The sequence below is a fragment of the Triturus cristatus genome, chromosome 6 (assembly GCF_964204655.1).
Source record: "Triturus cristatus chromosome 6, aTriCri1.1, whole genome shotgun sequence".
Lineage (NCBI taxonomy): Eukaryota > Metazoa > Chordata > Amphibia > Caudata > Salamandridae > Triturus > Triturus cristatus.
Genome location: NC_140589.1, coordinates 1,255,002,177 through 1,255,020,887, shown reverse-complemented (window position 1 = coordinate 1,255,020,887; position 18,711 = coordinate 1,255,002,177). Strand labels below are relative to the sequence as shown.

The 18,711-nt window shown below is 50.5% G+C and overlaps 1 protein-coding gene across 1 annotated transcript in view; it reads left to right on the top strand.

Moving 5' to 3' along the window:
- Window positions 1–18,711, top strand: part of FMN2 (formin 2) — a 656,752-nt gene that overhangs the window by 378,929 nt on the left and 259,112 nt on the right. The gene's annotated exons all lie outside the window — the stretch shown is intronic.

The window sequence follows — 18,711 nt, the reverse complement described above, 5'->3', positions numbered from 1 at the left end:
TCATTACACAACAAAGTAATTCACTGGACAAGACACGTGAGGGGATGTAGGTCAGTCATAAGGGAGGACGTGGCTAAAGTAACGAGGATTAAAAAAATTGGATCGAGGACAGATTGCATTGAGATTAAGATATTTAATTCCGAAATAGCCGAAAACCTGGTGTCACTTGAATTCCGCACTTCCCCCCCAGGTTCCTCTGTCATTCAATTTTGCAAATCTCCACGATGGTCACAAGACAGGGGTATTAATGAGTCCGGTCTAAGTTTGGTAGACTGACTGGATAATAGTCAATTTTTAGCCCCTGGGGTTTTGATAAATAAACAGAGGGGGAGAAAAGATGAAACAGCCCCATGTCTAAATGTTAGGGGTGAAAAGCAAGTTGAGTGGGGGAGTACACTGGTTGATTTCAACAGTCTTTCAAGTGTGGGAGATACCGGAACCGTGGCCAACTCCCAAGGGTCATTACGTTTTCTTTCTAGGAATATTGCGGGCCTCCAGAAAAAATTGTCGCTCCCAAAATGGAACACATTTATAGATGGCCAAGATATCTGCTTGTTTCAAGAAACTTGGAGTCTGGTTCCCCTACACAAACCTGGGTTTAGCACTTACTTTATCCCAGCTTTAAGATCAGGGAAAGGCCGACCAGCGGGGGGGTTGCATATCTGGCTAAATATCTCCTTAAACTGGTCTTCAGTTGCCACCACTACTCCTTCTGACGACATTTTACATCTGTCGGCGAAGGGACTCGAAAAAGGTCCTAATCTGGAAATATTTAATGTCTATGCCAGAGGGTCTCCTGGGGCTCAACTCTCGTCGACTTTAGTTACTTTAGAGAGAGAGTTTTCTAATCTTAACCCCAACTCAGTAGCCATTGTCGCCAGGGACTTTAACTGTATCTATGAACCGCTCGGTCCCGAGGATGTTCTGGGCATTGATGACCAGGACACTAAATTTGCTATCCCCCCACTTAGCATAACCCCAATCAAGAAGTGGACACAAAGGGCTATTCAACTGAGCGCACTCACATTGGAACATAACCTCAGAGCCGTAAATGGTAGGTCACACTCTGACTCATGTGGGGCTAATACATATAACAGACCCAGCTGCCCGTCAAGGATAGACTATATTCTGTTGGACATACGACTTTGGCACGCTTTAGAGGATATGGAAATTCTACCTACCCAGGACAGCGATCACAACCCGCTGTGCATGCTAATACGCAACATCTGGTCAGCCCCTAAAGCTGCCATTGCAACAAATATGTCTACAAAAGAGGTAGTCCCTTCTCATTGTAATCGTCGCCTAAAGTGGCACAGGGTCTCACAGGATGAGGACTTACTGTGCAAAACAAGAGCTCTGGTAGAGCAGTTATCTCTGGAGCTTGACCCATCCCAAGTGCCCCTTATGGGTGTGCAGAATTCTCTCCTCACAAAACATTATGTAGATTTTGTTGGAAAAATGAGCTTGCTCTTCATCATATCAGAGCCCCTGACCCACAATTTACCCCCTAAGGCGTCTAATTTATGGTATTAGGGCGTGCAGGGAGAAGAGACGAATGTTATCCATAGCTCTTCAAAGTAAAAACATGTCTCTTGTTAGAGATGCTAGAAAAGAGTATGCAAGGTCAATCGAGACAGCCAAGCGCTCCTGGGAAGAAGCGCATTGGCAGGAGCTCAAATCTGCCTCCCTCCTGAAAGATGCTACGCTGTTTTGGGGTCTCATTGACAAAGGCAGCCGCATGGATGACGATCCAATCCCCAATCACATTACGGCCCAACAGTGGCACTTACATTTTTCCAGACTGTACAGTGAGGCTATTGGTTATTCTCAATCTAAATGGCGACAAGTCCACCCTACTCTCCGAGGACCCTTCTATAGATGACCTTTCTGTATCCGACAGTGCTTCCGACCTCTTTAAGCTTAATGAGGTCCTTCCAGCCATTTTGGGGTTATCGCCTGGGAAGGCGGCAGGCCCCGATGGCATACCCGGTGATCTTCTTCTCCATGATCCAAAACCATGGGCCAACGTTATTCTGCTCATACTGAATTTAATTGCCAGAGGGCATCCTGTCCCGAATTCCTGGAAAGGTGCCGAAGTGGTACCCATATTCAAGAAGGGGAGTAGGGAGGATCCCACCAACTACAGGCTGATAAGTTTAATCAACATAATACAGAAGGTGGTTGGTAGGGTCCTCCTGATGAGGGTTAGAACATGGATGGATGATGCCAATGTCCTCTCACATTTCCAGGCAGGCTTCAGACTAGGGGTGGGCACGATGGACCAGGTCTTCCGGTTTTTCACGATCTACTGGAAAGTGGTCGTTATTGGGAAAGGCAGTTTATATCTGGCCTTTATCGACCTCAAATCTGCATTTGACCTGGTCCCTCGCCCCAAACTCTGGTCGGTGTAGTCCGACCTGGGATTTCCACTTTTGATCCTCAAGATAGTCAGGCGCCTTCATGAGGGGAACTACACAAATATCAGGTGTGGCAACCAGGGACAGTTGACAGATAGGGTGTCTGTTGATAGGGGAGTCCGCCAGGCATGCGTGCTGGCTCCAACTTTGTTCTCTCTCTTCATAAATGGGGTGGTTGACCACCTGAGAGAGGACCCAGCAGATGCCACCGTGCTGGCAGGGGAAAAAACTCCCACCCTTCTTTTTGCTGACGATACCCTCTTGATGTCTAAAAGCTCTAGCGGCCTTCAAAAGCTGCTTGCTAGGTTTAGTCAGTTTTGTGACACAAGGGGCCTTGTAATCAATACCTCTAAAACAAAGCTTATGACCTTGAATCCATCTAAACGATTCAGGAATGGCTTCTCACTTAATGGAAGGCCATTAGATATCGTTGATTCCTTCGATTATCTAGGCATCAGGGACACCAAGTCGATGCAATGGAATGAACATCTAGCCAAAATGATCCTTAATCATAAGAGGGTGGCGGGTGCAATATTAAGAAAACAGCGGCTCTCTTTGAGTCGTCCAGTTGCGGCAGCCCTTGAGGTATATGACGGGAAGGCTCTACCCTCAGCTCTTTATGGGGCGGAGTTATGGGGGTTTGAGAATACCAGTGACCTGGAGAAATCTGAGAATCATTTTCTAAGAGGTCTGGTTTCCCTTCCCCCCTCTATCCCCTTGTTACCGCTCCGCTTGGACTTGGGGCAACGCTCTATCAGGAACATAGCAAGACTAAGCCCATTGCTTTTTTGGGTCCATCTGAGACGCACCCCTGAATTGGCTAGCTATGCGGATGCCCTGACCGAGATAATTAACCTTAACACCGGCAACAAGATCAAATGGATTTGCAAATTGAAGCGGTTGGTCAATGACATCGGGTACGGGGAGGCCTGGCTTAATCAAACCTCACCGGAAAAGCAAATCATCAAAAAAGCCTATTGGGACTGGGTGAAGGGAGAGGAAGTAAGAAATCCTAATCGAGGTAGACTTACAAACCAGTTCCTGGAGCATAAGTTGGTGGCAAAATCCAAGCAATATTTGGACTTTATTCAATGTCCACGAGACAGAACGCTTTACATGAAGCTCAGGTTTGGGTCTCTCCCGCTAAATGCACTGGTGGCAAGCCGGAATTGCCAGACTTTTACCTTGGTTAAATGCCCTGGGTGTTCCGCCCCTAGCGAATTTGTTCCCCATTTCCTCTTTGCTTGCCCGGCTTACAGGGCGGCTAGGAGGAAGTGGCTTAGCCCCATCTGTAAGAACATGGGTTTTGTGAACTATAGGGCGGCGCTTCGCTCTTTTTTAACTGATACTTCCTCCCTGGTGATGGTTTGTGGGGTAGCCAAATTTCTGGGGTGTGCTTGGCTCATACGAACTAAACTGATAAAATGTTCAGAGTCTGGCCACTGAGACCTAGGTGTACCTGTTTTAGTATAATATGTGCCTTCTTGGCCTTTTATCTGTACATATTCGGCTCTTTTATCGTTCTTTTTAATATTTCATGTTGTATCTTGAAGGATTTTTATGGACGATGACTTGCCTTGTACATACTTTTTTTTTTTTTTTTTGTTTTTTTTTGTTTTTTGAAACCGTTTATTGCAATCTCAAATAATTACAAGTATGGGCCTACAACCGTCTGGCCGGCCGCTAGAGTGGCAGAAGCATATGACATATATACAGAAAATCTCTTGGCGGTGCAAAAAGGTAAATCAGGAGATATCAATAGCGCAGGCCACATAACTCCAAGCCCACAATACGGTTTCCTTTTGTCAAAACACAACAACACAAAAAACCACACCCGCAAGGCAACCCGCAATCCCAAGTGACCGCACGCGCTCCTTAAGTGGGGGACCCCAACCAATCGCCAAACTCTGAAGAGGGGAATGAGAACAGATCAGGGACTGGGGAACCACGTGCCCGTGGCTGGGGGAGGGGGTCGGCTAGGGGGACGGAGCTGGTGAGGCAGCCGGCAGCAGTGGCGGCTCGCAAATACCCCCGCGATAGGCGTTCCAGGGGCCCCAGATTTTCACCCACGCCCCAGGCTTACCCCTCGCAACATACACCACCTTTTCACGAAACATACACCAATCCATGTGTTCTTTCCAGGCCGACACCGCCGGGGGCCTCTGGGATCCCCACAATTGAGCAATGTCACGCTTAGCTATCATGTATCCCAGAGTCACCCACCGCGTCTGCGGAACCGAGTAGTCAGTTGGTTCCCACACATTCAGCAAGCATCTCCTCGCTTCAGGCAACAGCGCGACACGCGTAACCACTCGCAGGACCTCGTGCACACCACGCCAGAATCGCTCCACCTTTGGGCATTCCCACAGAATATGCAAGAAAGTTGCCAAAGCACCACAGCCACGCTTACACAGTCCATCCTCAGCAAAGCCCATACGTAGAAGCCTTGGCCCCGTCACGTAAACCCGGTGGAGGATCTTAAGCTGGACGAAGCGAAGGCGAGCCGGGATGGCCACCTCCTTCGGAGAGGCCACCGCGGAAATCCAGTCCTCGTCGTCCAATTCCAGCCCATCGGCAACCCAGGCCTCGCGGAGGCCAGTCAGCAGGCCCGATCGGTCGTTGATCAGTTTTTTATATATAAGGGAGATCGTGCTGTCTGGGACATGGCCATCCAGCACTCTGTCCTCCAGGGGGGAAAACTCCGGAATGGACGCGACATCCGGGAAGACGGAGCCCAGCGCGTGGCGGACTTGTAAGTACCGAAAGTACTCACTGCCTTGCAACTGAAACTCCGTCTGCAGCGTCTCGAAAGTTTTGAATCCCCCCCTCGTCCAGAGATCTCCCACTGTGCTGATGCCGATCGTGTCCCACTTCTCGAAGCCCTTCGAGGTCCACAGGGAGCCCAACCTCGCAGACGCATATAGCGGTGACGCCCGGGTCAAACGGTCCTTCCACCCCATAGCTGCGTTAGCCGCGTGCCATACACGCACCATGACACGCGTCGGTCCCGTCAGGCGGGGGTCAGGCGCACCAGAGTAAAGCGCTCGATTGTAGTCGCCACCGGGCAGGAGCATCTTGTCCATTTCAAATGCCGGGTTCAGGGCGGGCCCGTAAAGGCCATGATTAATCGCAGCTAGCTGGGAGGCCCAGTAATACCGTTTAATATCCGGGAGGGCAACCCCCCCATCGTACCACGGGAGCGTCAATTTAGCCAAGGCAATACGTGGCCTCCCGTCCCAGAACAGGCGACGCTGCAAACTCTCCACCTCACGGAAGTAGCGCGCCGGGACCAAGTCCATAGTGTTCTGGAGAGCGTACAGAAAGCGCGGCAACGACATCATCTTAAACAAGGCCGCTCGGCCGAGCGGCGAAAGCGGCAGACGCCGCCAACGCACAACGTCCTCCTTCAAGCGCTGGAGGGGGGGTAGCAAATTCCGCTCGTAGCGGGCCTCCGGGTCCAGAGTAATATATATACCCAGGTACCGAAACCCCTGGGAGGCAATCTGAATCGGACAGTCTCGTGGTAGGACCGGAGCCTCCCCGGCAAGCACATATACACAGGATTTCGCCCAGTTGATGACAAGGCCTGAGTTGCGACCGAATGAGCGCAAAACATCAACTAGGACGATCAGTGATTTACGCGGGGAGGCGAGATATAGAAGGATATCATCAGCGTAGAGGGACACGCGGTCCTCATGCTCGGGGGTCCAGCGGAGACCACGGATGGAAGGGTGCCACCGCAGCCACTCCGCCAGGGGCTCCAGGGCCAGTGCAAACAGGAGAGGCGACAGGGGGCAACCCTGTCGCGTGCCCCGTCCCAGTGCGAATGGGGCCGAAACTCGTCCATTCACCACCACCTGCGCCAATGGGCCGGAATACAACAACTTGACCCAGCTGATGAAGCCCGGTCCGAAGCCAAACTTCGCCAGCATCGCCCAAATGTAAGGCCACTCGAGCGTATCAAACGCCATGGTGGCGTCCAAGGACGCCAAGATGGCCGGTTCCCGCACGAACGGGACACGCGCGAGCACCCCGTGCAAGCGTCGCAGATTAAGGGCCGTGTTGCGATGGGGTATGAAGCCGGACTGGTCTTGGTGGACCAAATCGCCCACCACGCCAACCAGCCGGTTGGCCAGCACCTTGGCGAGGATTTTGGGCTCCGCGTTCAAGAGCGAGATAGGCCTATAGGATGTGACCCGCTCACGGGGTCTCCCCTCCTTGTGGATCACCACGATCGTAGCCAGACGCTGGTCCGGCGGAAGGGAACCCAGCGAGCGGGCCGCCAGGAACATCGCGCGTAGGTGGGGCGCCAGTACATCCGGTTGCAGCTTATACAGCTCGATAGGGATGCCATTGGGGCCCATGGCCTTGCCAGATGCGACCGAGCGGATAGCAAGGGCAATTTCGTCCGAGGTGGGAGGAGCGTCCAGCGAATCCCTGTCCTCCACCGAAAGGGAGGGCAGCGCGATGTCCCGAAGCAGGGCATGGGAATCCTCCTTCGAGCAGGGAGAAACCGGGGAATACACCTCGCGGAAATAATCCGCGAAGCAGGAGACAATGGCGTCCGGCTCGGTGACACACACACCATCCATCCTCTCGATCAACGGAACCACACGACTCGCTCTCTCCTTCTTATCCAACCACGCAATCAATTTACCAGCCTTATCACCCACATCATACAGTCGCCCCTGTTGCTCTCTACTGAGGCCCCTGGCCGCCTCCGTGACGAGGGCCCTATAGGCCGCCTGCTTGAGGTGTAGAACATGCAGTGTGGCATCCGTCACCCCGCTCCCCAGGGCACCCTCTAGTTCCGCAATTTCGGCCTCCACCCGGGTTACCTCCTCCCGCTCGCGCCTCCGGGCATGGGAGATAAAGGAGAGGGCCTCCCCTCTGAGAACTACCTTAAAAGCCTCCCACAGGGAGATAGCCGAAGGGACAGACCCCACATTCTCCTCAAAGTACCGCTGCAAGGATTTGATCAATTCAGCTCGAATAGTGGGGTCGCGCAGGTACCAGGCATTGATTGGGGCCACCCTGCCCTCCCCCCTCGGGAAGACATCAAAGTGCAACAGTAGTGGGGAGTGATCTGAAATACCCCGCGCCAAATGGCGCACCTCTCCCACTCTCCCAGCATAGGCCGCAGGGACAAGGACATAATCAAGCCGCGAGAGGCTACCATGGGCACCCGAGTGGAAGGTGTACTGCAGCTGCGCGGGATGCTTTAGTCGCCAGCAATCCACCAATCCTAGTGTATCTAAAAGGCCGGGCAGCCACGCCTGTGCCCGGGGGAGGTCCCTAGGGGGATGACGATCCATAGACCCAGAAGCCACCGCATTGAAGTCCCCCCCAACTACCAGAAGCCCACCCGGGAGGTCAAGGAGGAGGCGCCCCAGGTCCGCAAACGTGGTAGATTGCAACCCCGGCGGAACGTACACTGATACAAAAACGACCACTCTGCCCTCCATTCTACCCACCAAGACAGTGTAACGTCCCCTCTCATCATGGCGCACCTCATCAATCTCCAATGGGAGCGAGTTCTTAATCATGATGCCCACCCCCCGCGAGCCCGAGGTGAAGCCCGAATGGGCCACCAAGCGATAGCCTCGCCGATTCATGGCATGAAAGGAATTACCTATAAGGTGTGTCTCCTGCAGGAAGACCACATCTGGTGAAATTCGTTTCAGATACTGCAGGACCACACCACGCTTAATCCTATCCCCCAGTCCGTTAACGTTCCATGATAACACAGTCAAATCCCTACCCCCCATCATACATGGAAGCCATCAGTCGTCCCCCAAAGAGCATCTCGAAAACAACAATACAGTAAAGGGTTCGCCTTGCGGTGCAAACAAACAACACTCCACCCCCGCCCACCCATCCCAACAGAACTCCCCCCTCCCTGCACCCCTGCATGAGCCCAAACAGCCCCCCCAAAGTGCAGTGTGCCTGTCGCCCCATAAGTGAAAAACTAGCTAGTCCCCCAGAGGAGGAGGGAAAGCCCCCAATGGGCCCCGTACGACCTCCATAGGAGGGGAACATACACGATCAGTGAATGGTAACAGGAATGTTGTCCAGAGCAAGGCCTACTATTCACCCCTCAGCTCTGATCCGGCGAGCCCTCCCCGCCAACCGCACCCCCCCCACCCCCCCGGCCCCGATCCCCAGGCAGAGTATCCAACCAGTCCCCAGCCGCCTCGGGACGGTCAAAAAAGTGCGTGCGACCATCCACCTCCACCCTCAGCTTAGCTGGAAAAAGCATTGAGTATTTAAGGTTCAGGTCCCGTAGGCGACGTTTGACTCCGAGAAAACTCAGCCTCTGCTTTTGGACCGTCGGAGTAAAGTCAGGGTAGAAATTCACGTCCATATTATCGAGCTTGACCGGTCCCTGTAGCCTGGAAGTCTGCAGGATAGCGTCTCTGTCCCGAAAGTTAAAAATCCGGGCAATGAGAGGCCGCGGCGGGGCTCCGGCCTTAGGTCTTCCTCCGGGGACCCTGTGAGCACGTTCCACCGCAAAGAGTTTACTCAGCCCCCGGGGCTGGAGACGGGTGAGGATCAGGTCTTCCACAAACAAATCTGCCGCCTCCTCCTCTCGTCCCTCCGGCACCCCGACAATGCGAACGTTGTTCCTCCGGGCCCGACCCTCGGAGTCCTCCAATCGACGGTCCATCAGGGCGCTCGCCTGGCCAAGCCGGTGCACCTCCTTTTGAAGGGCCGCCACGTCTGTAGTGAGACTCGAGGTAGTGTGGGCCAGGGAATCGACCCGGTCATTTGTTTTAGACAAGTCGGCTCTCACCAGGCCCACATCCACCAGGGCCGAGTCTATCTTCTGCGCCAGAGTATCAAAGCGCTGGTCCACCGAGGCCTTCATCTCGGCAATGGCGCCCATGACGTCCCGGAGGGTCAGATCCGCGGGCTGAGCAGACGCCTCAGTCGGGCCCGCGGGGGATGTACGCGGTGCCTCTGGAGATCCCTTCTGGAGGGTGTAACGGTCCATGCTGTTAGACTGATGTGCCGGGCCACGGCGGGTCGATTTCACCTTCGCCCGGTCGCCATCTTGCTTTGTGGACATGTCGCACTCCCAAAGTCGTGCCAATCTCCTCGAAAGGGCCGATAAACCAGTTCACGGGTTCCGGGGGGGGGGTGACCACTGGACCGTAGGACGACTCACAGCCGGCGGGTCAGCCGGGCACCGGGACAAGGCCACACCACCGCACCCCGCTCCGCAACCCTACCTCGCTTGAGGGCAAGGAGGGCGCAAAAGCGAAAGTGAAAGCGCGGGGTACGCGAGTCGCCCAGCCCTGCCCGCCGCTGTTGTTCGCTTTGTCCCCGGATCGCCCCACAACTCCAATCCGGGGGGCCGGCGCGGAGAAGGCCGCAATCTTCGATCGGTGTTCCCACCGGTGTCCGGGGTCCGATTCGAAAACGGAAAACGGGTGCCGCCTCAGCTCGGGTACACAGACACAGTCCCCTCATCAAAGACAGGATATAATCAGGATTAATTCAGGAGGTCACGGAGGTCCTCGGGAGCTTCGCACCTACGCGGCCATCTTGGTTGCGCGCTAGGCTCCTCCTCCGTACATACTTTTATGATATTTTATATCGAATAAAGCTATTCAACCACAACAACATACATTCACCCCAGTACAAGGATCTAGGCCAAAATCCATAGTTTTTTTGCTCCCCATGCAATTCCATTTTGAACTCACCAATATGCAAATCAGTCTTGACCATGCATCCAATCTGAACAGTCCAGCCCAAACTGCCAAGCCAGGACCTTCCTGGACTGGAAACAAGCATCCTAGGAACCGTTTTGGGGTTTCACCCCTCATCAGCCAGGGTAGCTTGAATCCAGAGTCATGGAGAGTACAGCACCCATGTCTGGGCATACCCTCCCACTCGGGTGACAAATGCAAAAAGAACAATTGATGGACAGAATGCAGGACAATGTCATACGTTCACCCCAGTACAGAGATCTGGGCCTAGATCCATTGTTGTTTTGCTCCCCATGCCATTCCTGTTTTAACTCAGCCATATGCAAATCAATTTTGATTGTGTGCCTAATGGGAACAGTCCAGCCCAAACTGCCAAGCCAGGTCCTTCCTGGACTGGAAACAAGCATCCTAGGACCGGTTTCAGGGTTTCACCCCTCATCAGCCAGGATACCTTGACTTCGGTGGCATGTAGAGCACAGGACCCACGTCTGGGCATACCCATCCCATCAGGGTGACAAATGCAAAAAGAACAATTGATTGACAGAATGCAGAACAATATCATACATTCACCCCAGTACAGTGGTCTGGTCCTAAATCCATTGTTTTTTTGATCCCCATGCCATTCCAGTTTGAACTCAGCCATGTGCAAATCAGTCTTGACCCGGCGCCTAATGGGAACAGTCCAGCCCGAACTGCCAAGCCATGTCCTCCCTGGACTGGAAACAAGCATCCTAGGACCAGTTTTCGGGTTTCACTCCTCATCAGCCAGGATAGATTGACTCCTGTGGCATGGAGAGCATGGGAGTAATTAGGAGGAGGCAAAAATGGCTCTGAGGATATTTGGTGATCTTCACAAGACTGCGCCTTATTCAGATGAAATATCGGCACAGGATCTACTATAGCGCTTCAAGGCTTAGTTAAATGGAACAATGCCTTGACTTTACCTGTCTAAGATGCAGAACTGAGCTGAGTACCTTTTTTTCCACACAGTGGGGATGTGTCCCAAAATACAGGAATCCTGGTCCTGATGCATTGGGATGCTTTTAAAGCATATGTCCAAGGTGATTGTATATCTAAAAGGCATACAAGAATATATTATTCAATCACAAATTCAATATATAGGAACAACAAATTACCAAACCTTAAAAGCTTGTTATATCATCGTCAGATATTCAACACACAATACAATTACAAAATCTTCATTAAGAATACAATACTCGGGGAGGAGCCAAGATGGCGACCGGGACGGCAGCGTAGATTCCCGGCTCCGTGAACCTCCGCATCCCGCACGGATATCCTGCATGAGATCCTTCTTCTGCGCTACGAGATCGTGTTCGTAAACGAAAGTGGCAACCGATCGTGTGACTCCGAGGTCTCTGACTGCCGTACAACCGGAGAAATCAGCGGTTGAACTTTGCGGCCCGTGCGGTCCCGAAGCCGGGACCTCGAGTGGATGCCTTGGCCGGGTGGCAGTTGAACAACAGCGGCCTGTGGTGACTGGGTGGAGTCGGTCCACCGAAGTGGAGCTCCCCTCGGCCTGCATTTTGCTGCGGCCGCTCCCCCCTGCTGAACGTTGCGGACTGAGGACATGCCCGGGTGTGCAATTCTCGGATTCCGTGGCGTTTGCCCTTGCCTTTGACGGTGAGCTGCCCGGACGCCGTCCCTGGCTCGCCCTGATCCTTGCGGACTGCTCCCGGCTTTTCGCGGGAGCTGGTCCGTGGCGGAGACGACTGTTGCCCGTGACCGCGCAACGGCTGAATCTGTGCCTGCCCCAGGATCCCTGTCTTCAGCGACGTGGACCTTGAGGAGTTGTTCCCGGGGTCCTGGCCCCACTACGAGTCGGGCCTTCCCAGTGGCCATTTTGTCGCGATGCAGCCTACCATCCTGTGCGCTGGGACGCAACGAGACTGGGGGTGTGTGCCTTTCGGGAGTGTGGCGGAGCGATCGGAGGGAGCTGCTCTGGGATACGGTGACCTCCTGGAGGCCCTTGGTGCCCTTCATTACTCCTTGGCTCATGGCGCCGGGGTCCTGGAGGGGAAGCTAGATGGTGTGGTAACAGCGTTGGGACAGTGGCAGCATGCTGGTCCACAGGTACACAGTGGCTTTCCACACTGCACACAAGAGGAAGATGTTGCGGCCCCCCCCGCGATTAGTGTACAGCCGGACACTCCGGACAATATGCTACCGTGTGGTCGGCTAACTGTGGACTTGATCTGTTCCGGAGGTATCGGACCTGAGCGGAAAAGGGTGGCCTTGTCCCGTGCGCGGTCTCCGGCGGCCCAGGGACAATTCCAGCAACGTGTGTCTCATTTGGCTGATTCAGCCTGTCTGGACCTTGTGTGCAGTGCAGATCCTGGGGCGGCACTGGAAAAGACGCCCCTCCATGAAGCGGTCTGTGCGGATGCTCAGGGACTTCCACCCCGCCTGTGTGCGGCGCTTCCCGACTGTTTTTGGACACTCCTGTACCTTGGGACATCGGACATGGTGCTGGGTCGAGGGACAGGCATGGGCAGAATCGCAAAAAGCGGTCAAGGCTGAGGCTGATCCTTCGGGGGTGGTCACCTAGTAGACAGGCGGACTCATGGTTGCGCGCTCTCGTGGTTATTCGCATAGTTGGTGTATAATGCTCCCCATTCCCCCCCCCCCTTTTTTTGATATGGTCGACTTGGTGCTGCTAATCGTTTGCTGGGGGGAGACTTCACCGTGCGGGAGGGAGAAGCCGGGGGTATGTTTTTAAGGCCCTCCTCCAGTTTATTATATTCTTTCCGCCCCCCCGTCTGGGGGGGCTCTTTCTCACTCTCTTTTTTCCCTGTCTCTTCTATATTTCGGGTCTAGTTCCAGGGCGACAGGCACACTGCTGGGGGGTGGGGCCATACTCATTCGCAGAGGTGCAGGGTGGGGGGATGGGGGAGGGGACTCTTTAGTCTTTATCTCTTTTTCCATGGCCTCCGTTTTTTTCTCTGTTTCTTTTTGCTTTCTTTTCTGGGATCAGTGCGATACACCACCCTGATTGTGAATCGTTTGCTCTTCATGTGTGCCACAGTTTCCGGGGGGTTCGCTGGGCTTTAGGTACGGGGACCTGTAGGCGCAACTACCTTTGATATTTCTCCTCATCCGTACTTTCCCGCGCCTGCGCCATTGATTTAATGTAGTGCTGCTTATTGTTTATGTCTCTTATCCTTGCCCCTTCTCGCTGTTGGGAAATTGTTTGGCACCTGATCCTACTGTTTTGTCTTATCATAAAATGAAAAACCCTTTCTCTCCTGGTGTCCTACCTGCGCGGCTCATTGGCCGGACTATATTGGATTGAAGACTTTGCTCTCCGAGGTGCCGCCTGTGTTGACATTTGCTATTATTATCCTGGTTACTTAGCGGCCGGCCCCGGGGGGGTTGTAGGCCCATACGTGTAAAGGATTGAAACATCAATAAAGGTTTTTCAAAAAAAAAAAAAAAAAAAAAAAAGAATACAATACTCTCCTTATTAAAAGAGCAGGTATTTTTATTTGTAAAAAAAAAAAGAAGTTTTCAATTTAATGGCAATAACCCTAATCACACATTTGCTAACTATTTCCAAATTAAAAAAGACAAAAACAGACATATGCTTTAAGATGTGCTGATGGTCTATTTCCTATGTCTGCTACAGCAATAGCTAAATAATTTCAAACCTTGTATTCAAATTTATGCAGCAAACCTCAAGATGCTTCATATAATGTAACTGAATAATTCCTGCCTACCTTCAAGTTACTATAACTATCACAAGCCGGTAGAGATATTCTCGATGCACCTTGTTTATTGAAGAAGTTTCCACTGCAATTAACCCGTTCCGTGCTCATGACGGAACCACTCCGTCATGAGCCACGGGCGCCGTGTGCTCATGATGGAGTGGTTCCGTCATGCTGCGGCCGTTGGCGGCCGCTCCGCCCACGCGGCGCTAATTCCCCGCCTGTGTGGGCGATTAGCGCAGTGGGCGGAGTCGTTACGGAACCACTCCGTCATGAGCACAGCTCACCCGTGACTCATGACGGAGTGGTTCCATCACGAGCACGGCGGCGCCGCACTGCTCAAAAACCCCCAGCGCCGCGGCGGAATTCGTGCCGCGGCGAAGGGGTTAAATCTTTACATTCTAAAACATGTTGTGTTCTTGATGGTAGGCTGAGTTTTATCAATTGTTTATTACTCAGGTATCCCCTGTCCTCTTATCCTTATGTCAAAATGTTGCTCGCGGTGCTTCTGTTGAAGCTTCTTTTAAAAAAGCAACAATTGTTGTTTCCCTAAACCAGGTAAAGACCATACATTAGTTCCAAATCTTTGTCCCATTTATCACAATAATCAAGATTGCAAAATCTATGCCAAAATTCTGGCAACCAGACTTTCTTGGATGCTAAATTACATTATTCACTCAGATCAAGCTTGTTTCATGAAGGATAGGTTATCATCTCACAATACTAGATTACTTTGTCATACTCTTAATTCCTTAAACAATATGAAGTATACAATAGGTTTATTAGCTCTAGATGCTAAAAAAGCATTTTCATTTATTTGGAGGAACTAGGCAAGGATGTCTTTCATCACGTTAATTATTTTTGTTAGCCATTGAACCATTGTTATGCCTCCTTTGCAAGTCCATAGATAACAAAGGTATCATTAGCAATACGGTTCTTGAATGCATCTGCAGGTGATGTTTTGCTATTCAATAGAGAACAAATTTATACTATACTGGTTATATTAGATATTATTAATTGTTATGCATGAGTACATTGAATATTAATAAAACTGATGTTTTAAATTAAATGCATTCTATATTGCAGATGTGTTACATGGTACTATTCTCTGGAATGTATCTGGTCTTAAGCACCTTGATATTTATTTTCTGAATACAATAAAACAGTTAACCTAAATTGCAATAAATATCTAAAGTTACAGAGAAATTTGCCAAAAAGCCTTCATTGAATTTGTAATGTAAAAGGAACAATTGAGGCCATTAAAATATGAATATCTTCATAAGTATCTGTTACTTTCCCTATAAGCTTCTTTAAAAACCTAAAGAGGATTTTTACTAAATGTATTTTAAATTTAAAAAATCCCTGAATTGAATATAAAGTATTAAAAACCTCTAAATTAGAAGGAGGATTTGGCCTTCTTGACTTCAAGAATTTTAGGCCTACATATCAAAATTGTAAATTGCGAATACCTAATTGCGAATTTCTGAGAATCGCAATTAGGTAATCACAATTTACAATGTATAAAACTCAAAGAGTTTCATATAGCGATTCCTAGGGGGTCGTAACTCCCTCTACCTCATTAATATTAATGAGGTAGATTGCAATTTACGACCCCCTAGGAATTGCTAAAATCACAGGTATGGTGTCCTGCTGGGGTCAGCAGACCACCATGTCCACGATTGCTTTTAAATAAAGCAATCTCTTTTTTTTTAAAGGCAGCCTGTTTTCCTTATAGGAAAACGGGATACGTTTCAAAAGCAAAAGTCGAAAACTTTGCTTTTCATATTTTTAAGAGTAGGCAGTGGTCCCTGGGACCACTGTATGCTCTTAAAAAGTGCTATAACAAACATTCACAAAGGGAAAGGGGTCCCTTGAGGACCCCTGCTCATTTGCGAATAGATTATCACTTACTTGAAGTAGGTGGTAAAATGCGAATGTTTTGCTACCTCATTTCGGCCACAAAACATTCCTACATACTGATGCGATTTGGTATGAGTAAGGGATGCCCTAAACACGCCCCAGTAACAGGTTACCAAATCACAAAATGGGTTTTGATACTTGTAAAAAGCCATTTTAGCGTTTGCAAACGGGCCAAATCTGTGAATCGGCCCGTTTGCGGATGCAAAAATGCTTGATACATGTAGCTCATAATTTCTCTTTTTCAGATGCACAAAGTCTATTGGTTTTTAAATCTGGATCTCTATTTAAAACCGAAATGGGATTTAGGAAAATATTTTGCACCATTTCCATTACCAGCAATTCTCACTATTGACATTAAAAAACATTTTTTTCTCCAATCCTAAGTACAACCAAAACTGCTCTATCCAACTATGATGAAGTATTTTGTAACATAGTTATACTATTAAAAAAGTATCCTTATTGTATAATTCCATGATTAAACTGAATACGCCTCTCTCTTGTTGGGAAAGATAGATCAATGCTGCTATATTTGACATATAAGATAATTATAAAGTGATATGTTATTAACTTTTGTTGATATACAAACCAAGCTTCTCCTTCTGAATACCATAAGGTATGTTTGTTTATGTTATTTTATGTAATGCCATTCTTAATGTTTACAGTTGCTCTATTCTACGTCCTCAATGTTCAGAGGTTGAACATTTCTCCAGTATACACAGAATCTCTGGTCACATTGCATCTAAAATCTATAAAAATTAAGCCCCGAGCTACGATAAGAGTCAATGGGACAATCTCACTGCCCTTCGACATCCAGCGGGGCACGAGACAGGGATGCCCGCTGTCGCCTCTCCTTTTTGCGCTTTATGTGGAGCCTCTAGCACAGAGGATAAGAGACAACCCTGACATCCTTGGCATCCCATTCGGAGGAGAGAGGCACACAATCAGTCTGTATGCGGACGATATTTTGGCGACTCTGGAGGCCCCTGAGCGGTCTGTGCCAGCCTTCCTTCGGAAATTGGTCTCCTTTGATAAGGTCTCCGGTTTTAAAATAAATATGGGGAAATCAATGATTCTGCATTTAGGCCTAAATGAGAACCTGCACAAGGGAGAGCAGGGGGCGTACGTACGGGGAACTCCAATCCCAGGCCACAATCCCATACCTGGGGATAATTTTGGCCCCTTCTATCGAGCGGACGGTCACGAAAAATTACACCAAACCCCTCTCACAAACCCAGAAAGATATTCGTCAATGGCAGAAGCACTCTCTGTTGCTCCTTGGCCGTATCGCTGCCATCAAAATGTCCATACTACCGAAAGTACTATATATTTTCCAGACCCTACCAGCCTGGCCTCCGCCGGGGACCATCCACAAGTTGCAAGGGGCGGTGCAACACTTCATTTGGGCCAGGGCGCGCCCTCGGATGTGCAGAGATATCTCCCACAGACCTCCAGACGAAGGGGGGCTGGGTATCCCAAACTTCTTGGAATACTTTCGGGTGACACAACTTAGGCACTTGAAAGAATGGAGCAGACCTGAGTCTGAAAAGAGATGGCTGTTTCAAGATCGGGCGCTTGCGAAGCTATCCCTATGGAAAGTACCCTTTTTAAAGCGCTCTGATCGACCACCGAATCTGGACGGCTCTCCAATTACACTCACAGTGATGCAAGTTTGGGACGTGGTAGCGGTTAAGCGCGGACTCACATCTTTCCCCTCACCGTTAACAACCCTATTTGATAACCCAGAGTTTCCACCAGGGCTAGAAGAGTGGGCGCTCTCGCAGTGGCAGACCTCAGACTTCAAGTCGGCAGGACATCTGTTTGACTTAGAGGGGTTCCTCACGCTCTCAGATGCGACACAGGCCTACGATAAAATAGAGGACAACCGATTCCAATGCTTCCAAATCCGTTATTGGCTCCTCCATCCCGATGTGCGCCCGTTGGTCAGCAGAAAACTAATGACATATGAGAAATGGCTTATAACCAAATACTCGGACAAAAAGATGATCTCTGAACTATACAATATGCTTCGGCCACCAGCTTTCTCTGTGCCCTCAGCCGGGCAAAAGCGCTGGGCACGGGAACTGGGGAGAGAGCTATCGGAGAAAGACTAGCACGATATTTACTTCAGGGCAAACCATACGGCCCGAAATACGGCTAGTAGAGAATCAGCGGTCAAGGTGGCAACTTACTGGTACATGACACCTGCCAGACTGCATATAGGAAACCTGGACCGTAGCCCGACTTGCTGGCGGGGGTGTGACGAGGAGGGAACACTGACTCACTTGCTCTGGGACTGTAAGGAACTGACGGGATACTGGACTGCTGTCCTAGACGACATCGACAAACAATTTGAGACGGAAATACCTCGCTTCCCTGCCTATGCATTGCTGGGGCTCCCTAACCCTCTCACATATCCACTGAAGTTAATCAAGGGGAAACAGATAGGCCTAGCGATGGGAGCAGCTGTCCAACACATTCTCTCCCTATGGGGCACACAGACCCGACCAACGCACACAGGATGGCTACACAAATTATGGTATATCATTGGAATGGGGAGAATCCAAGCCACTCTAACAAACTCAGCAGACTCATTTAACACCACCTTGCGTCCTCTATTGTCCCTGTTAGCATTAGAATTTAATGACGTTACAGGTCCAAAATACCTCCGCCGTCTTCGGCTCACCGAAGCTCAACCGGTAGTAGCGGACAACTAATAAGTTGTATGGAATGGACCTTCCACACAGTGACCTAATAAGGTATAGATTCAGCACACCGGTTCATTCAGGGGTGGGGGGTTGGGAAACGGGAGGGGGATCTTTTGGGGTTTTTACTCTTCTAGGCCTTATATACTGTTTGTTTGGGTCGGACCCATACCCTACTCTGCCAGCTCTGGCCTCCGATCGCACTAAAGGATCACAGTGGGGCCCTCACGGGTATAAT